The sequence below is a fragment of the Bombina bombina genome, chromosome 1 (genome assembly GCF_027579735.1).
Source record: "Bombina bombina isolate aBomBom1 chromosome 1, aBomBom1.pri, whole genome shotgun sequence".
NCBI classification, from domain to species: domain Eukaryota; kingdom Metazoa; phylum Chordata; class Amphibia; order Anura; family Bombinatoridae; genus Bombina; species Bombina bombina.
This window is the reverse complement of record NC_069499.1, coordinates 960,163,358-960,184,361: the sequence shown is the minus strand read 5'-3', so window position 1 is coordinate 960,184,361 and position 21,004 is coordinate 960,163,358. Positions and strand designations below refer to the sequence as shown.

Genomic DNA, 21,004 nt, shown 5'->3' with positions numbered 1-21,004 from the left:
GCAGTTTTTGGTAGAAAAGTACTTCAGGCAGCTGTTTCAGTTTGATTCTTCTACTTATAATTTCAGGGTTTTTTTTCATTATAAGATTTAAACTTTGTTTTGGGTGTGGATTATTTTCAGCGGAATTGGCTGTCTTTATTTTATCCCTCCCTCTCTAGTGACTCTTGCGTGGAAGATCCACATCTTGGGTATTCATTATCCCATACGTCACTAGCTCATGGACTCTTGCTAATTACATGAAAGAAAACATAATTTATGTAAGAACTTACCTGATAAATTAATTTCTTTCATATTAGCAAGAGTCCATGAGGCCCATCCTTTTTTGTGGTGGTTATGATTTTTTTGTATAAAGCACAATTATTCCAATTCCTTATTTTTTTATGCTTTTGCACTTTTTTTCTTATCACCCCACTTCTTGGCTATACGTTAAACTGATTTGTGGGTGTGGTGAGGGGGTGTATTTATAGGCATTTTGAGGTTTGGGAAACTTTGCCCCTCCTGGTAGGAATGTATATCCCATACGTCACTAGCTCATGGACTCTTGCTAATATGAAATAAATGAATTTATCAGGTAAGTTCTTACATAAATTATGTTATATATATATATATATATATATATATATATATATATATATATATATATATACACACACACAGTATATATGTATATATAATTCCATCCACTTCATGAACCCACTCTTTTTGTATCCCATACGTAGCCCAGGTGACTCCTCAAAAATATTAATATGACAACATGAAGAAGGGAGGGCACTCACGGTCTTTATTGCATCCAAGTGATATTTTTATTTAAAGGGCCACTGTAAGTAAATATTTTCTATGCCTGTTACTAACTAACTACCCCAAATAAACTTTTTATCAATAGCATTTCATTAACATATCTCTACCGTATATCAGAAATCTTATCTGCAAATTTAATTGTTTTCCAAACCCACTCCGTGGTTATCCTTTGCTCTGTACCAATCCGTTTACAATACCTAGGTTTCAAAATAGCGCTTTAAACACAAAGTTATTGGTTTAAGTATTTTGAACATGCAGTGCTGAAAATAGTGGGCAGGATAACGTGACATCATCGGCGAATAAAAGATATAACTTTTAGAACGTTATGAAACTTCGTTTTGGAGAAAATATAGGTCAGTAGGTTTTAATTAATGTTTATTAACTTTAATATGTTAGTTGTTTAGCTTAAAAATTATAACAGAAAGTAATCCTTTAATGTATAGCATCACAAAAGCCGACGTTTCGGCTCCTTCAGTGAGCCTTTCTCAAGACAATCTTAATGACAGTGCAGCATTACAAGCTGCCATTCCTAAATAGTATATACATACACACGCACACATCGGAGCTCTTCCCAGTCAAACACTTTGTCATATACCATATCTCTTTTAACCCTTTTAAAACCTTTTTATGATAAATAATAATATTATATATTTTTATTAAAAAGGTTATATATTTATGTAACACTTTATTTTTTAATGTTTTTTAAATCATATTTATGTTATTGAGGTTTTTTATTCATTACAACATGTAAAGCATATTCATGCATAGCAATAGTCATGAAACAGGATATATACAAGGGGCTCGATCCGATAAAAATCGTTGCCCGCAAAAGCTGGCGACGCCAATATTTGCGCTGGTTTGGTATCACATATACGGCATAACCTAGAAGTTACGCGCGTATATTTCTGCCGTCGCCCGTAGTTTTTTGGGCCATAGACAGGTATACCAAACCCGCGCAGTTTGGTATCCAATATACAGCATAAGGACTTACGTGGCAAAAATTGAGAAATCTTACTCCATTTTCACCTCGCCACAAAAAGCAGCCGTAAGAAGCCTTACGCAGACTATTGGAGCCCCGTAACTCCCTAAACTAGCTGCTAAATAAACCTAACACCTAACGCATGCGCAATGTCTATCTACCTGTCAACCGCGATCCCCCGCCGCAATCCCTAATAAAGTATTTAACTCCTAAACCGCCGCCATCTACATAAACTAACCCCCTACTGTGAGCCCCTAAAACCGCCACCATCTAACTGATCTATCCCCTACTGTGAGCCCCTAAAACCGCCACCATCTAACTGATCTATCCCCTAATGTGAACCCCTAAAACCGCCGCCATCTACCTGATCTATCCCCTAATCTGACCCCTTACACCGCCGCCAGCTATATTAATATTATTAACCCCTAATCTAATATCCATAAAGTAATAAGCTCTATTACCAGCCCTTAAAAGGGCCTTTTGCGGGGCTTTGCCCCAAAGTTAACAGCTCTTTTGCCCTATAACCTGCCCTCCCTACACCGCCGCCACCTATATTAATGGTATTAACCCCTAATGTAAGCCCCTTACACCGCCGCCATCTATATTAAAATTATTAACCCCTAATTTAATCTACCTACCCCGCCGCCAGCTATATTATCTATATTAACCCTAAGTATATTATAGTTAATATAGTTATTACATTATATATATATTAACTATATTAACCCTAATTATATTAGGGTTAATATAGTTACTATAGTATTTATATTAACTATATTAACTCTATCTAACCCTAACACCCCTAACTAAATTCTTATTAAATAAATCTAATTCATATTATAAACTAAAATATTCCTATTTAAATCTAAATACTTACCTATAAAATAAACCCTAACGGCTAGATTTAGAGTTCGGCGGTAAAAGGGCTGTTAACGCTCCGCGGGTTTTTTTCTGGCCGCACCATAAATTTAACTCTGGTATCGAGAGTTCAAACAAATGCTGCGTTAGGCTCCAAAAAAGGAGCGTAGAGCATTTTTACCGCAAATGCAACTCTCGATACCAGAGTTGCTTACGGACGCGGCCGGCATCAAAAACGTGCTCGTGCACGATTCTCCCATAGGAAACAATGGGGCTGTTTGAGCTGAAAAAAAACCTAACACCTGCAAAAAAGCAGCGTTCAGCTCTTAACGCAGCCCCATTGTTTCCTATGGGGAAACACCTCCTAAGTCTGCACCTAACACCCTAACATGTACCCCGAGTCTAAACACCCCTAACCTTACACTTATTAACCCCTAATCTGCCGCCCCCGCTATCGCTGACCCCTGCATAACACTTTTAACCCCTAATCTGCCGCTCCGTAAACCGCCGCCACCTACGTTATCCCTATGTACCCCTAATCTGCTGCCCTAACATCGCCGACCCCTATGTTATATTTATTAACCCCTAATCTGCCCCCCACAACGTCGCCGACACCTACCTACACTTATTAACCCCTAATCTGCCGAGCGGACCTGAGCGCTACTATAATAAAGTTATTAACCCCTAATCCGCCTCACTAACCCTATCATAAATAGTATTAACCCCTAATCTGCCCTCCCTAACATCGCCGACACCTACCTTCAATTATTAACCCCTAATCTTCCGACCGGAGCTCACCGCTATTCTAATAAATGTATTAACCCCTAAAGCTAAGTCTAACCCTAACACTAACACCCCCCTAAGTTAAATATAATTTTTATCTAACGAAATAAATTAACTCTTATTAAATAAATAATTCCTATTTAAAGCTAAATACTTACCTGTAAAATAAATCCTAATATAGCTACAATATAAATTATAATTATATTATACCTATTTTAGGATTAATATATATTTTACAGGCAACTTTGTAATTATTTTAACCAGGTACAATAGCTATTAAATAGTTAAGAACTATTTAATAGTTACCTAGTTAAAATAATTACAAATTTACCTGTAAAATAAATCCTAACCTAAGATATAATTAAACCTAACACTACCCTATCAATAAAATAATTAAATAAACTACCTACAATTACCTACAATTAACCTAACAATACACTATCAATAAATTAATTAAACACAATTGCTACAAATAAATAAAATTAAATAAACTATCTAAAGTACAAAAAATAAAAAAGAACTAAGTTACAGAAAATAATAAAATATTTACAAACATAAGAAAAATATTACAACAATTTTAAACTAATTACACCTACTCTAAGCCCCCTAATAAAATAACAAAGACCCCCAAAATAAAAAATTCCCTACCCTATTCTAAAATACAAATATTACAAGCTCTTTTACCTTACCAGCCCTGAACAGGGCCCTTTGCGGGGCATGCCCCAAGAATTTCAGCTCTTTTGCCTGTAAAAAAAAACATACTATACCCCCCCCCCAACATTACAACCCACCACCCACATACCCCTAATCTAACCCAAACCCCCCTTAAATAAACCTAACACTACCCCCCTGATGATCTTCCTACCTTGTCTTCACCATGCCAGGTTCACCGATCCGTCCTGGCTCCAAGATCTTCATCCAAGCCAAGCGGGGGCTAGACATCCACTGAAGAAGTCCAGAAGAGGGTCCAAAGTCTTCCTCCTATCCGGCAAGAAGAGGACATCCGGACCGGCAAACATCTTCTCCAAGCGGCATCTTCTATCTTCTTCCATCCGATGACGACCGGCTCCATCTTGAAGACCTCCAGCGCGGATCCATCCTCTTCTTCCGACGACTAGACGACGAATGACGGTTCCTTTAAGGGACGTCATCCAAGATGGCGTCCCTCGAATTCCGATTGGCTGATAGGATTCTATCAGCCAATCGGAATTAAGGTAGGAATTTTCTGATTGGCTGATGGAATCAGCCAATCAGAATATAGTTCAATCCGATTGGCTGATCCAATCAGCCAATCAGATTGAGCTCGCATTCTATTGGCTGTTCCGATCAGCCAATAGAATGCGAGCTCAATCTGATTGGCTGATTGGATCAGCCAATCGGATTGAACTTGATTCTGATTGGCTGATTCCATCAGCCAATCAGAAAATTCCTACCTTAATTCCGATTGGCTGATAGAATCCTATCAGCCAATCGGAATTCGAGGGACGCCATCTTGGATGACGTCCCTTAAAGGAACCGTCATTCGTCGTCTAGTCGTCGGAAGAAGAGGATGGATCCGCGCTGGAGGTCTTCAAGATGGAGCCGGTCGTCATCGGATGGAAGAAGATAGAAGATGCCGCTTGGAGAAGATGTTTGCCGGTCCGGATGTCCTCTTCTTGCCGGATAGGAGGAAGACTTTGGACCCTCTTCTGGACTTCTTCAGTGGATGTCTAGCCCCCGCTTGGCTTGGATGAAGATCTTGGAGCCAGGACGGATCGGTGAACCTGGCATGGTGAAGACAAGGTAGGAAGATCATCAGGGGGGTAGTGTTAGGTTTATTTAAGGGGGGTTTGGGTTAGATTAGGGGTATGTGGGTGGTGGGTTGTAATGTTGGGGGGGGGGTATAGTATGTTTTTTTTTACAGGCAAAAGAGCTGAAATTCTTGGGGCATGCCCCGCAAAGGGCCCTGTTCAGGGCTGGTAAGGTAAAAGAGCTTGTAATATTTGTATTTTAGAATAGGGTAGGGAATTTTTTATTTTGGGGGGCTTTGTTATTTTATTAGGGGGCTTAGAGTAGGTGTAATTAGTTTAAAATTGTTGTAATATTTTTCTTATGTTTGTAAATATTTTATTATTTTCTGTAACTTAGTTCTTTTTTATTTTTTGTACTTTAGATAGTTTATTTAATTTTATTTATTTGTAGCAATTGTGTTTAATTAATGTATTGATAGTGTAGTGTTAGGTTAATTGTAGGTAATTGTAGGTAGTTTATTTAATTATTTTATTGATAGGGTAGTGTTAGGTTTAATTATATCTTAGGTTAGGATTTATTTTACAGGTAAATTTGTAATTATTTTAACTAGGTAACTATTAAATAGTTCTTAACTATTTAATAGCTATTGTACCTGGTTAAAATAATTACAAAGTTGCCTGTAAAATAAATATTAATCCTAAAATAGCTATAATATAATTATAATTTATATTGTAGCTATATTAGGATTTATTTTACAGGTAAGTATTTAGCTTTAAATAGGAATTATTTATTTAATAAGAGTTAATTTATTTCGTTAGATAAAAATTATATTTAACTTAGGGGGGTGTTAGTGTTAGGGTTAGACTTAGCTTTAGGGGTTAATACATTTATTAGAATAGCGGTGAGCTCCGGTCGGCAGATTAGGGGTTAATAATTGAAGGTAGGTGTCGGCGATGTTAGGGAGGGCAGATTAGGGGTTAATACTATTTATGATAGGGTTAGTGAGGCGGATTAGGGGTTAATAACTTTATTATAGTAGCGCTCAGGTCCGCTCGGCAGATTAGGGGTTAATAAGTGTAGGTAGGTGTCGGCGACGTTGTGGGGGGCAGATTAGGGGTTAATAAATATAACATAGGGGTCGGCGATGTTAGGGGTAGCAGATTAGGGGTACATAGGGATAACGTAGGTGGCGGCGATTTGCGGTCGGAAGATTAGGGGTTAATTATTTTAAGTAGCTTGCGGCGACGTTGTGGGGGGCAAGTTAGGGGTTAATAGATATAATACAGGGGTCGGCGGTGTTAGGGGCAGCAGATTAGGGGTACATAAGTATAACGTAGGTGGCGGTCGGCAGATTAGGGGTTAAAAATTTTAATCGAGTGGCGGCGATGTGGGGGGACCTCGGTTTAGGGGTACATAGGTAGTTTATGGGTGTTAGTGTACTTTAGGGTACAGTAGTTAAGAGCTTTATAAACCGGCGTTAGCCAGAAAGCTCTTAACTCCTGCTTTTTTCAGGCGGCTGGAATCTTGTCGTTAGAGCTCTAACGCTCACTGCAGAAACGACTCTAAATACCAGCGTTAGAAAGATCCCATTGAAAAGATAGGCTACGCAAATGGCGTAGGGGGATCTGCGGTATGGAAAAGTCGCGGCTGAAAAGTGAGCGTTAGACCCTTTAATCACTGACTCCAAATACCAGCGGGCGCCCAAAACCAGCGTTAGGAGCCTCTAACGCTGGTTTTGACGGCTACCGCCGAACTCTAAATCTAGGCCTAAGATAGCTACAATATAATTAATAATTACATTGTAGCTATGTTAGGGTTTATATTTATTTTACAGGTAAATTGTTAATTATTTTAACTAGGTGCAATAGCTATTAAATAGTTATTAACTATTTAATAGCTACCTAGTTAAAATAATTACCCAATTACCTGTAAAATAAATCCTAACCTAAGTTACAAATACACCTACACTATCAATATAAATATCTATCTAAAAATACATTTAAATAAACTAAACTAAATTACAAAAAACCCCCACTAAATTACAAAAAATAAAAAAAAGATTACAAGATTTTTAAGCTAATTACACCTTTTCTAAGCCCCCTAATAAAATAATAAAGTCCCCCAAAATAAAAAAATTCCCTACCCTATTCTAAATTAAAAAAAGTTCAAAGCTCTTTTACCTTACCAGCCCTTAAAAGGGCCTTTTGTGGGGGCCTGCACCAAAGAAAACTGCTCTTTTGCCTGAAAAAAAAGCACAATACCACCCCCCAACATTACAACCCACCACCCACATACCCCTAATCTAACCCAAACCCCCCTTAAATAAATCTAACACTAGCCCCCTGAAGATCTCCCTACCTTGTCTTCACCACACCGGGCCGAACTCCTCATCCGATCCGGGCGATGTCTTTATCCAAGCGGCAGCAAAGTCTTCTTCCATCTGGCAGCATCTTCCATCAAGCAGCATCTTCATAATTCGCTCCTCCGACACGGAGCATCGATCCCGGCCGACGACTGAACGACGAATGAGGTACCTTTAAATGACGTCATCCAAGATGGCGTCCGTCGAATTCCGATTGGCTGATAGGATTCTATCAGCCAATCGGAATTAAGGTAGAAAAATCTGATTGGCTGATTGAATCAGCCAATCAGATTCAAGTTCAAGCCGTGCTAAACCCTTCTCTGGTTAACACGCTTTACCACGGACTTGTAGTATCAAAGTTGCATACTAATGGTAGTTTTGTCAAGCGTTCTTAATGTGCCACTTGTAATCTGGGCCTTAGTTATTTGTGAAACTATTGATTGATGGGGTTTATTTATATTATGTTCTACTTCAAATTGAGTATTCTTCAGTCTACCTTTATTTTTTAGCACAGAATTTTGTTTCTTTGACTTATTTTATTTTTTTTGTTGAAAATTCCACGTTTTTTATTTAGTTTTCTTGTTTTATTTCTAATATTTTGTGCAAACCCTTTCATGCTGTGATGTATGTTTTACTGCTTTGGTAAGAGCTTGGTAGGTGCAAGATAATTAGAATTTAAATAATCAACAGCAGAAAAATCTATATCTTGACATAATACCTAGATAATTCTTACCAGGTTTCCCATCTTTTGCTCTTTCTTCCTGTAATGGACAAACTAGGAGGGATGAGGAAGTAGTAGTGGAGTGAAAACCTCCAGTATAAAACACAAAATCCTTACTCTGACATTCAAGGCCCTCAGTAACACTGCTCCCCCTAAATCTCAGACCTTGTCTCCACCCCGTCCCTTTTGCTCTGCTCATGACCGCCTTCTCCTCTATTGTTACCTCCTCACATTTCATCTACAGGACTTCCCTATCTTGTGGAACTCTTTACCATGCTCGATAAGACTCTCCCCTAGTTTCAAGCCCTGCCATCTACTGTTCAGGAATGCATACACTGTACACTAACCTTTTTGTACCTCACTTACTCTCCTCCTTTGTTATCCCCTTTAACCCTGTTAGCATACAAGCCCAGCTGTTTTGAAGATCACCTTCATGAGAGCTGATTTACAACAGTGCAATTCTTGGCAGGGCCCTCTACCCATTTGTCTCCTATATATGCAACATTTGCATATTATAAATATGTTTATAGTGCTGCAGAATCTGTTGGCGCTCTACAAATAACAGAAAATAATCTTTATATGGTAAAATGGTGTGATTTATTTCTCCTACATTGGTGTGTCCAGTCCACGGCTTCATCCTTACTTGTGGGAATATTCTCTTCCCCAACAGGAAATGGCAAAGAGAGCACAGCAAAAGCTGTCCATATAGCCCCCTCTCTGGCTCCGCCACCCAGTCATTCTCTTTGCCGCTCTGAACAAGTAGGATCTCCACGGGGATGGTAAAGAGTATGTGGTGTTAGTTGTAGTTTTATTTCTTCTATCAAGAGTTTGTTATTTTGAAATAGTGCCGGTTTGTACTATTTACTCTACAATGGAAAGTGATGAAGAGTTCTGTTAAAAGAGGAGTATGATTTTAGCACCAGTAACTAAAATCCATTGCTGTTCCCACGCAGGACTGTTGAAACCCGAGAACTTCAGTTGGGGGGAACAGTTTGCAGACTTATCTGCCCCAGGTATGACCAGTCTCTTTTCTAACAAGACATAGTAATGCTAGAAGACTGTCAGTTTCCCTTAAGGGATCGGTAAGCCATTTTCTTAGACTCAGTAACAGAATTAAGGCTTATAATTGGGCTCTATGCTGGTTGACACTATTGTGGGCTGAATCGATTGATTTATATAGTATTTATATGACATTTGGAGTGTTTTGTAAACTTTAAAACACATTTGGGAACGTTTAAATTACACCTGGCACTTGGTTAGACGCCTAATCTAGTCAGAAAGGCCCCTTCACTCTGGTATGCTGAGGGAGGAGGCCTCATTTTCGCGCTTCTGTTGTGCAGTTACTTCTCAAGGCAGTGCATGCAGCTTCATGTGAGAGGGTCCTGTGGCTGAGAAACGGACTCTGGAAGGCTTATATTCTGTGGGATTAACCCCTAACGAAGGTAAAAGCCGCGCAAAGTCTGTGGCAGGGACTGTATTGTATTTTAAACCGGTAAATTGAACTATTAGCTCCGGTTTGCTCATTTTTGGGGTTAGAGAATTGAAAATTGGTGTGCAATACTGTTAAAGCATTAAGACACTGGGGTGTAAATTTTATATAGATCGGATATTTCCTTGATAGTTTTTCTAACATTCAGAAATAAAGTGTGCTCTTTTTATTATTTAAAGAGACAGTAACGGTTTTGTTTAAAATCGTCCTTATTGCATTAATAGCCTGCCTAAATCTGTCTAACATGTCTGTACCTTCAGATAGCATATGTTCTGTGTGTATGGAAGCCAAGGTGGTTCCCCCTTTAAATGTATGTGCAAATTGTGCCATGGCGTCCAAACAAATTAAGGACAGTACTGTCACATTTAATAAGGTTGCCCAAGATGATTCTTCAAATGAAAGTAGTGGGGATAGCTCATCATCCTCTCCTTCTGTGTCAACACCAGTTTTGCCCGCGCAGGCGATACCTAGTACATCTAGCGCGCCAATGCTGGTTACTATGCAGCAATTAACAGCAGTAATGGATAATTCTATAGCAAATCTTTTATCCAAACAAAGAGTTCCATCATTCAAAATGGAAACCATTCGGACGATTTTACCAACAATCCAGGAGGGTCAATATATGACTACCGTGGACTTAAAGGATGCGTACCTGCATATTCCTATCCACAAAGATCATCATCAGTTCCTGAGGTTCGTCTTTCTGGACAAACATTACCAGTTTGTGGTTCTTCCATTCGGTTTAGCCACTGCTCCCAGAATTTTGACAAAGGTGCTAGGTCCCTTCTAGCGGTTCTAAGGCCGAGGGGCATTGCTGTAGCACCTTACCTAGACGACATTCTAATCCAAGCGTCGTCCCTTTCCAAAGCAAGGGCTCATACAGACATTGTTTTAGCCTTTCTCAGGTCTCACGGGTGGAAGGTGAACATAGAAAAGAGTTCCCTGTCCCCGTCCACAAGGGTTCCTTTTCTGGGAACCATAATAGATTCAGTAGAAATGAAGATTTTTCTGACAGAGGTCAGAAAGTTAAAGCTTCTAAACGCTTGTCAAGTTCTTCAATCTATTCCTCAACCTTCCATAGCTCAGTGCATGGAGGTAATAGGATTAATGGTTGCAGCAATGGACGTGGTTCCTTTTGCTCGAATTCATCTAAGACATTTGCAACTGTGCATGCTCAAACAGTGGAATGGGGATTATGCAGACTTGTCTCCCCAGATTCAAGTAGACCAGGTAACCAGAGACTCACTCCGCTGGTGGTTGACTCAAGATCACCTGTCTCAGGGAATGAGTTTCCGCAGACCAGAGTGGGTCATTGTCACGACCGACGCCAGTCTCTTAGGCTGGGGCGCGGTCTGGGACTCCCTGAAAGCTCAGGGTCTTTGGTCTCGGGAAGAGTCTCTTCTCCCGATAAACATTTTGGAACTGAGAGCGATATTCAATGTGCTCCTGGCTTGGCCTCAACTAGCGAAGGCCAGATTCATAAGATTTCAGTCGGACAACATGACGACTGTAGCGTACATCAATCATCAGGGGGGAACAAAGAGTTCCTTGGCGATGAGAGAAGTATCCAAGATTATCAAATGGGCAGAGGATCACTCCTGCCATCTATCTGCAATTCACATCCCAGGAGTAGACAACTGGGAGGCGGATTATTTGAGTCGTCAGACCTTCCATCCGGTGGAGTGGGAACTCCATCCAGAGGTCTTTGCCCAGTTAACTCAACTATGGGGCATTCCAGATATGGATCTGATGGCGTCTGTCAGAACTCCAAGGTTCCTCGCTACGAGTCCAGATCCAGGGATCCCAAGGCGACGCTAGTGGATGCATTGGTGGTGCATTGGTCGTTCAATCTAGCTTATGTGTTTCCACCCTTCCCTCTCCTTCCCAGGCTGGTAGCCAGTATCAAACAGGAGAAGGCCTCAGTGATTCTAATAGCTCCTGCGTGGCCACGCAGGACTTGGTATGCAGACCTGGTGAATATGTCATCGGCTCCACCATGGAAGCTACCTTTGAGACAGGATCTTCTAGTACAAGGTCCATTCGAAAATCCAAATCTAGTCTCTCTGCAACTGACTGCTTGGAAATTGAACGCTTGATTCTATCTAAGCATGGGTTTTCTGATTCAGTTATAGATACTCTGGTTCAAGCCAGAAAACCTGTGACTAGGAAGATTTACCATAAGATATGGCACAAATATATCCGTTGGTGCGAATCCAAGGGATTCTCTTGGAGTAAAATCAAAATTCCTAGGATTCTTTCCTTTCTCCAAGAGGGTTTGGAGAAAGGTCTGTCAGCTAGTTCTCTAAAGGGACATATATCTGCTCTGTCTGTCTTGTTGCACAAACGTCTGGCAGCCGTGCCAGATGTACAAGCGTTTGTACAGGCGTTAGTCAGGATCAAGCCTGTCTACAGACCTATGACTCCTCCATGGAGTCTAAACTTAGTTCTTTCAGTTCTTCAAGGGGTTCCGTTTGAACCTTTGCATTCCATAGATATTAAGTTACTATCTTGGAAAGTTCTGTTTTTGGTTGCTATTTCTTCTGCTAGAAGAGTTTCTGAATTATCTGCTTTGCAGTGTACTTCTCCCTATCTGGTATTCCATGCAGATAAGGTAGTTTGACGTACCAAGCCTGGTTTTCTTCCAAAAGTAGTTTCCAACAGGAATATTAACCAGGAAATAGTTGTTCCTTCTCTATGTCCGAATCCAGTTTCAAAGAAGGAACGTTTGTTACACAACCTAGATGTGGTCCGTGCTTTGAAATTCTATTTAGAAGCAACAAAGGATTTCAGACAAACATCATCCTTGTTTGTCGTTTATTCTGGTAAGAGGAGAGGGCAGAAAGCTACTGCCACCTCTCTTTCCTTTTGGCTGAAAAGCATAATCCGATTGGCTTATGAGACTGCCGGACGGCAGCCTCCTGAACGAATTACAGCTCACTCTACTAGAGCTGTGGCTTCCACATGGGCCTTCAAGAACGAGGCTTCTGTTGATCAGATCTGTAAGGCAGCGACTTGGTCTTTTCTGCATACTTTTGCCAAATTTTACAAATTCGATACTTATGCTTCTTTGGAGGCTGTTTTTGGGAGAAAGGTGTTGCAAGCTGTGGTGCCTTCCGTTTAGGTAACCTGACTTGTTCCCTCCCTTCATCCGTGTCCTAAAGCTTTGATATTGGTTCCCACAAGTAAGGATGAAGCCGTGGACCGGACACACCAATGTAGGAGAAAACAGAATTTATGTTTACCTGATAAATTTCTTTCTCCTACGGTGTGTCTGGTCCACGGCCCGCCCTGGCTTTTAGTCAGGTTTAAAAAAAATTATTTCTGTACACTACAGTCACCACGGCACCCTATAGTTTCTCCTTTCTTTCATGTAATTAGCAAGAGTCCATGAGCTAGTGACGTATGGGATATACATTCCTACCAGGAGGGGCAAAGTTTCCCAAACCTCAAAATGCCTATAAATACACCCCTCACCACACCCACAAATCAGTTTTTACAAACTTTGCCTCCTGTGAAGGTGGTGAAGTAAGTTTGTGCTAGATTCTACGTTTATATGCGCTCTGCAACAGGTTGGAGCCCGGTTTTCCTCTCAGCGTGCAGTGAATGTCAGAGGGATGTGAAGAGAGTATTGCCTATTTGAATTCAATGATCTCCTTCTACGGGGTCTATTTCATAGGTTCTCTGTTATCGGTCGTAGAGATTCATCTCTTACCTCCCTTTTCAGATCGACGATATACTCTTATGTATACCATTACCTCTACTGATTCTCGTTTCAGTACTGGTTTCGCTTTCTACTACATGTAGATGAGTGTCCTGGGGTAAGTAAGTCTTATTTTCTGTGACACTCTAAGCTATGGTTGGCACTTTTATATAAAGTTCTAAATATATGTGTTTAAACATTTATTTGCCTTGATTCAGGATGTTCAACGTTCCTTATTTCAGACAGTCAGTTTCATATTTGGGATAATGCATATGAATAAATCAATTTTTTCTTACCTTAAAATTTGACTTTTTTCCTGTGGGCTGTTAGGCTCACGGGGGCTGAAAATGCTTCATTTTATTGCGTCATTCTTGGCGCAAAAATTTTCTTGTCATTTCCGGCGTCATACGTGTCGCCTGAAGTTGCGTCATTTTTTTGACGTTTTTGCGCCAAAAAATGTCGCCGTTACCGGATGTGGCGTCAAATAATGTGGGCGGCTTTTTTGGCGCTAAAAAATTCGATCGTCATTGTTGTCTCCACAATATTTAAGTCTCATTATTTATTGCTTCTGGTTGCTAGAAGCTTGTTCATTGGCATTTTTTCCCATTCCTGAAACTGTCATTTAAGGAATTTGATCATTTTTGCTTTATATGTTGTTTTTTCTATTACATATTGAAAGATGTCTCAGATTGACCCTGAATCAGAAGCAACTTCTGGAAAAACGCTTAACTGAGTTTCAGTTCTACCAAAGCTAAGTTCATTTATTTTAATTGTTATAAATGTTTATCTTTAGCTATGGTTTGTAATAAGTTATTATGATATACTTTTACATGCAGAATCCATTAGTATTTATGCTTTATATATTTCCATTCTTATGTACAAGAAATATTTAGAAGATTTATAAGAAATATTTTTCTGATTCTATTTTAAAGGCTTTGTCTGACTTCGTGCCTTCTAATAAAATTTTTAGGTCTTTTTCACTTTTTTTAATTATTGAAGTTTCAAATGACCAACAACATACTGATTTATCCTTCTCTGATGATGTTTTTTTCTCTTTCAGAAATTTTCTTCATCAGATATTGACACTAACAAATCTACTTTTTTATTATTTTTCTATTATTAAAGTACATTTGTTCTTTGTTGAAAAGGTGTTGGTTATTTTGGATATTAAGGTAACTAGTTCATTAAGACTAGCTGACACTATTTCTGCCTATTTATTTCTTCTGTGTTTTCAGAGGTTTTCTTTCCAATTCCCCATTCTAGGGAATGGAATAGGCTAAGAATTTTCTTTTATTTCCTTCTTCAAAGGTTTTAAACTATATTCTTTGCCAGCAGCTAAATTCAATTTGGAGAGTTCTCCAATTTATTGGGGCTATCTCTACTTCTACTAATTATGCTATTGTTTCTATAGCAAAATAGTATTTATTTTCCTTTAGATAGTTGTATCTTATTTATGGAAAATTATTTAGTTTCAGGTACTTTTCTTGGTCCTGTGATTTATTTGGATATTGCAATTGCTTCATTTTTTCTGTTTACTTTAAGATCAAGTATCAGATTATGATTTATTTTAGCATTGTTAAGGCACAACATCTACTAGACTAGGTGCTGTTGCATTTGTCTTGTTGTTTTGCATTTATTGATTGTGCAAGTCCACTGTATTGACTGGTCCTTTAAACTGGACTATCCTGCTAATAATTTCATTTGTGTCTTCATTTTATTGAATATTTTCGCAAATGAGGGTTAATCTATGTCTTTAGCTATTTTAGCTAGAAGAATTTTGTGATTTAAAAAAAAAAAAAAAAAAAATCCATATTTCTTTTGTTCTAAGATGATCAATTATTTGTTTTATAATTGGATTCAATTCTTAACTGTTGCTCTGGGCTTCAAGATTGAGTTCTAAGTCTAAAACTTTAAGCTTATACTAGTTTGGTTGTTCTTATTAAGGAACAAATTCCTGAGTTCTTTCCCAAGTAACATGTTTATAATTGGGGTTCGAAATCAGCTCCCTAATATTGCGATGTACATGCTGTATTCCAGCTTGGCTGGTAAGGGGCAGGTTAAGACTTCTTTGAAATTTATTTGGTTCTATTTTGTCCAAATTTCTTTGATTTTATTCCAGTAAGGCTAACACTTTCTTTAACTGTGTTTCTGTCCTATATATTTTGGGTACTGTTGAAGCATGGCTGGCCACCCATGGGGTTCAAGCGCTGCTCAGACCTGGAATCTTCTGGGGTATTTATTCCAGTTCCTTTTTTAGGAACCGGGCTTGGAGTTTTATTCAAACTATTTTGCCTTTTTATGGTCATTGATAGCATTATTTGTTTTCATTAGATACAATAAATGCATATTTTCATTTTTCTGTTTTCATTCAGATTATTTTCTGAGGATGCGGAATCTCATATGATTCACTTGCTCTTCAGGACATAGTTAGAGGATCTTTTTTTCAAAAGCTCTTGATTCCTCACACAAGGGTCACCTTTTTTAGGTTTCCAGATAGTTTGTGTCACTGTCTTTGTCTCTATCAGACAAGGGATAATTCTATTGGGTTCCGTCTGTCGGTACCTTTAGTCTCTATTATTTCCTTCAGTTGCTATATATGCATAGACGTTTTGGGTCTTATGGCCACAGGCATTGGATTCAATTCCCTTTGCTCATTTTCACTAGAAAGAACCTTTCCAGTCTTTTATGAGTGTTGTTTCTTCTAGAACATGGTTGGAGGATCAATTTACCAAAAAGTTTGTTGATTCCTCAGACAAGGGTAACCTTTTTAGGTTTCCTGATAGGTTCAGTGTCCTTGACTCTGTCTCTGACGGACAAGAGACGTCTGAAATTGGTTTCAGCTTGTCGAAACCTTCAGTCTCAATCTTTCCCTTCGGTAGCCTTTTATGCATGGAAATTCTAGGTCTTATGACTGCTGCATTGGACGCGGTCCCCTTTGCTCGTTTTCACATGCGACCTCTTCAGCTCTGTATGCTGAACCAGTGGTGCAGGGATTATACAAAGATATCTCAATTAATATCTTTAAAACCGATTGTACGACACTCTCTGACGGGGTGGACAGACAACCATCGTTTAGTTCAGGGGGCTTCTTTTGTTCTTCCAACCTGGACTGTGATTTCAACAGATGCAAGTCTGACAGGTTGGGGAGCTGTTTGGGGATCTCTGACAGCACAAGGGGTTTGGGAATCTCAGGAGGTGAGATTACCAATCAATATTTTGGAACTCCGTGCAATTTTCAGAGCTCTTCAGTCATGGCCTCTTCTAAAGAGAGAGTCGTTTGTTTGTTTTCAGATGGACAATGTCACAACTGTGGCATATGTCAATCATCAAGGAGGGACTCACAGTCCTCTGGCTATGAAAGAAGTATCTCAAATTCTGGTAGGGCCGAATCCAGCTCCTGTCTAATTTCTGCGGTTCATATCCCAGGTATAGACAATTGGGAAGCGGATTATCTCAGTCGCCAAACGTTACATCCGGGCGAATGGTCTCTTCATCCAGAGGTATTTCTTCAGATTGTTCAAATGTGGGGACTTCCAGAAATAGATCTGATGGCTTCTCATCTAAACAAGAAGCTTCCCAGGTATCTGTCCAGATCCAGGGATCCTCAGGCGGAGGCAGTGGATGCATTGTCACTTCCTTGGAAGTATCATCCTGCCTATATCTTTCCGCCTCTAGTTCTTCTTCCAAGAGTAATTTCCAAGATTCTAAGGAGTGCTCGTTTGTTCTGCTGGTGGCTCCAGCATGGCCTCACAGGTTTTGGTATGCAGATCTTGTCCGGATGGCCACTTACCAACCGTGGACTCTTCCGTTAAGACCAGACCTTCTATCACAAGGTCCTTTTTTCCATCAGGATCTCAAATCCTTAAATTTGAAGGTATGGAGATTGAACGCTTGATTCTCAGTCACAGAGGTTTCTCTGACTCTCTGTTTAATACTATGTTACAGGCTCTTAAATCTGTATCTAGGAAGATATATTATCAAGTCTAGAAGATTTACATTTCTTGGTGTTTTTCTCATCATTTTTCTTGGCATTCTTTTAGAATTCCTAGAATTTTACAGTTTCTTCAGGATGGTTTGGATATAGGTTTGTCTGCAAGTTCCTTGAAAGGACAAATCTCTGCTCTTTCTGTTCTTTTTCACAGAAAGATTGCTAGTCTTCCTGATATTCATTGTTTTGTACAAGCTTTGGTTCATATAAAACCTGTTATTAAGTCAATTTCTCCTCCTTGGAGTTTGAATTTGGTTCTGGGGGCTCTTCAAGCTCCTCCGTTTGAACCTATGCATTCGCTGGACATTAAATTACTTTCTTGGAAAGTTTTGTTTCTTTTGGCCATCTCTTCTGCTAGAAGAGTTTCTGATTTATCTGCTCTTTCTTGTGAGTCTCCTTTTCTGATTTTTTCATCAGGATAAGGCGATGTTGCGAACTTCTTTTAAATTTTTACCTAAGGTTGTGAATTCTAACAACATTTGTAGAGAAATTATGGTTCCTTCATTGTGTCCTAATCCTAAGAATTCTAAGGAAAGATCGTTGCATTCTTTGGATGTAGTTAGAGCTTTGAAATATTATGTTGAAGCTACTAAAAATTTCCGAAAGACTTCTAGTCTATTTGTTATCTTTTCCGGTTCTAGGAAAGGTCAGAAGGCCTCTGCCATTTCTTTGGCGTCTTGGTTAAAGTCTTTGATTCATCATACTTATGTTGAGTCGGGTAAAACTCCGCCTCAAAGGATTACAGCTCATTCTACTAGGTCAGTTTCTACTTCCTGGGCGTTTAGGAATGAAGCTTCGGTTGATCAGATTTGCAAAGCAGCAACTTGGTCTTCTTTGCATACTTTTACTAAATTCTACCATTTTGATGTGTTTTCTTCTTCTGAAGCAGTTTTTGGTAGAAAAATACTTCAGGCAGCTGTTTCAGTTTGATTCTTCTGCTTATAATTTCAGTTTTTTTCATTATAAGATTTAAACTTTATTTTGGGTGTGGATTATTTTCAGCGGAATTGGCTGTCTTTATTTTATCCCTCCCTCTCTAGTGACTCTTGCGTGGAAGATCCACATCTTGGGTATTCATTATCCCATACGTCACTAGCTCATGGACTCTTGCTAATTACATGAAAGAAAACATAATTTATGTAAGAACTTACCTGATAAATTCATTTCTTTCATATTAGCAAGAGTCCATGAGGCCCACCCTTTTTTGTGGTGGTTATGATTTTTTTGTATAAAGCACAATTATTCCAATTCCTTATTTTTTTATGCTTTTGCACTTTTTTCTTATCACCCCACTTCTTGGCTATGCGTTAAACTGATTTGTGGGTGTGGTGAGGGGTGTATTTATAGGCATTTTGAGGTTTGGGAAACTTTGCCCCTCCTGGTAGGAATGTATATCCCATACGTCACTAGCTCATGGACTCTTGCTAATATGAAAGAAATGAATTTATCAGGTAAGTTCTTACATAAATTATGTTTTTTCTCCTAACCGTCGGTCGAATGACTGGGGGGCGGAGACAGAGGGGGGGCTATATGGACAGCATTTGCTGTGCTCTCTTTGCCATTTCCTGTTGGGGAAGAGAATATTCCCACAAGTAAGGATAAAGCCGTGGACCGGACACACCGTAGGAGAAAGAAATTTATCAGGTAAACATAAATTCTGTTTTCTGTCCATACCCCTTTCTGTGAGTCTCACCTATTAAGCATTATCTCGATATTAGGCCAAGATATAGAATTTTCTGTTGATTATTTAAATTCTAATTTTCTGTAGTTGTAAAATGTGTCTAATATTTTTATGGTTAGATATTTTATTCCTATTAATTTTCTGTGTGCATTGCAAAATGGTGCAAAGTGACCTTAATTAATACATTTTTGTTTCTTCAAATTGTGCAATTAGTAATATTTATTGAAAAACAGAGATGAATAATCCTTAGGTCCCGAGGATCTAAGCCTCGTCAGATCAGACATGGTTTTTCTCACCGACTGTAGCGAGATGTCTCCTATTGAAAGTAATGCAGCTCGCTGGAAAGGGAAACTTTGCTGTGAACAGGGGGCGCACTTTAAAAATTCCATCCTGCAACCAATATAAATCACAATGCGCTGCTTTCTACATATAGCATCTTATTATCGCCTATATTTTTGTATGGATGTGTTTTTCTATTAGAGTTATAAATATTTTTCAAAAAACTTGCCACCTTTTAGTTTGCGAGAGAAAAAAAGTGAGATCTGAAATGCAAAAACCTTTATAAAATGATGCTGGGATTAGAGAGACAATTTAATATACTCCCTTTGAACGCCTATATACAGCCCATTTTACAAAAGACAATTACACTATGAATTTCTGTGTGTTTTTTGTGCATAAAGTGTACTTAAATGATGATTTACGCTGTGCATATTTAATACGATTTATTCCTATGTTATTTACATACAAGTTTTACCTTTTTTATAATTCTTGGTGAAGAATTTTGTTACGATTTTCGATGCACCTTAACAATGCAATTTTTGCCAGCATATTTTTTTTGTGAATGGTTCAATTATTTGTTTTGTAAGATTCTTAAAATACGAAATCTTCTCCCCATATAAAATGCAGTATACGTCCCTATAGTAGCGGACCTATGTTACAGAGGGCTCTGGTGTAAAAAATGTTTGACGCCTTTGAAGGTAACTATATATACTTGCTTTTCTGTAAAATTATTTTGAGTATCATCTGTCTATCTTTATATAGATACATACACACCGATAATGAGCATGCTGCACTTTATAATAATAATACTGAATATATTATGCACTGGCACCGAGCACATTGTGCTATAAAATGATGTGAGTTTGTATACACTATACCCTAATAAGTACACTGCTCTATATAAATATGAATATCTATACTCTGATAACAATGCTGTGCTATGTAATAATGGAATATCTATATGCTACATGCTGCACTGTTTAATTATGTGAGCAGCATCTATGCATTGATGTATGCTGCGCAGTATAACGATGATGAGTATTTATACACCTATGTATAGACTGGCTGCTATGGGCCCCCACTGCACCTGCTGCAACAATGGTAGTTTTGCCCCTGTGCCCGTTAGTGAGACACCCTGTTTTCAGGCTTTAGGCCATTCCACCAGGGTAATAGAAGCATTCTTTAATAATCTCACCAGCCCAGTGACCTTTATCTCCTTGTGCCCTTCGTTTTTTGAAAGGTGAACGAATGCTAAACATGAAAAAGTGCTTGTTTTGAAATATTTAGGAAATAATAATTCCCATACTGACCTTTACCATGTAAGTTGTATAATATGAGACAAATATGGATTTTATTTCTTGCATTTCATATGATGACTTTTTCCCATCTTTAGATATTTGCAGCAAACTAAAGTTATTTTAAGTGTTTGATCTTTTGAAGAAAAAAACAAAACAAGGTATGACTTGTGTGGGTACCTCATAAAAAAGAAACCTGTAACTGATATGTAAATTAGTGTATTTTTTGTATCTACCTTTGTTCTATCAGATAATGATTAATAATCCTACTCTACAAACGTATAGACATGTGTTTCTTCTAATATTTAAAAAAAAGTTGACATCTGTTTTAGCTATTTCA

At 38.6% G+C, this 21,004-nt stretch overlaps 1 protein-coding gene across 2 annotated transcripts in view; it reads left to right on the top strand.

Annotated features, from left to right (window-relative positions):
* LOC128652488 (chloride channel CLIC-like protein 1) overlaps nt 1-21,004 on the top strand; it is a 983,232-nt gene that overhangs the window by 566,154 nt on the left and 396,074 nt on the right. The gene's annotated exons all lie outside the window — the stretch shown is intronic.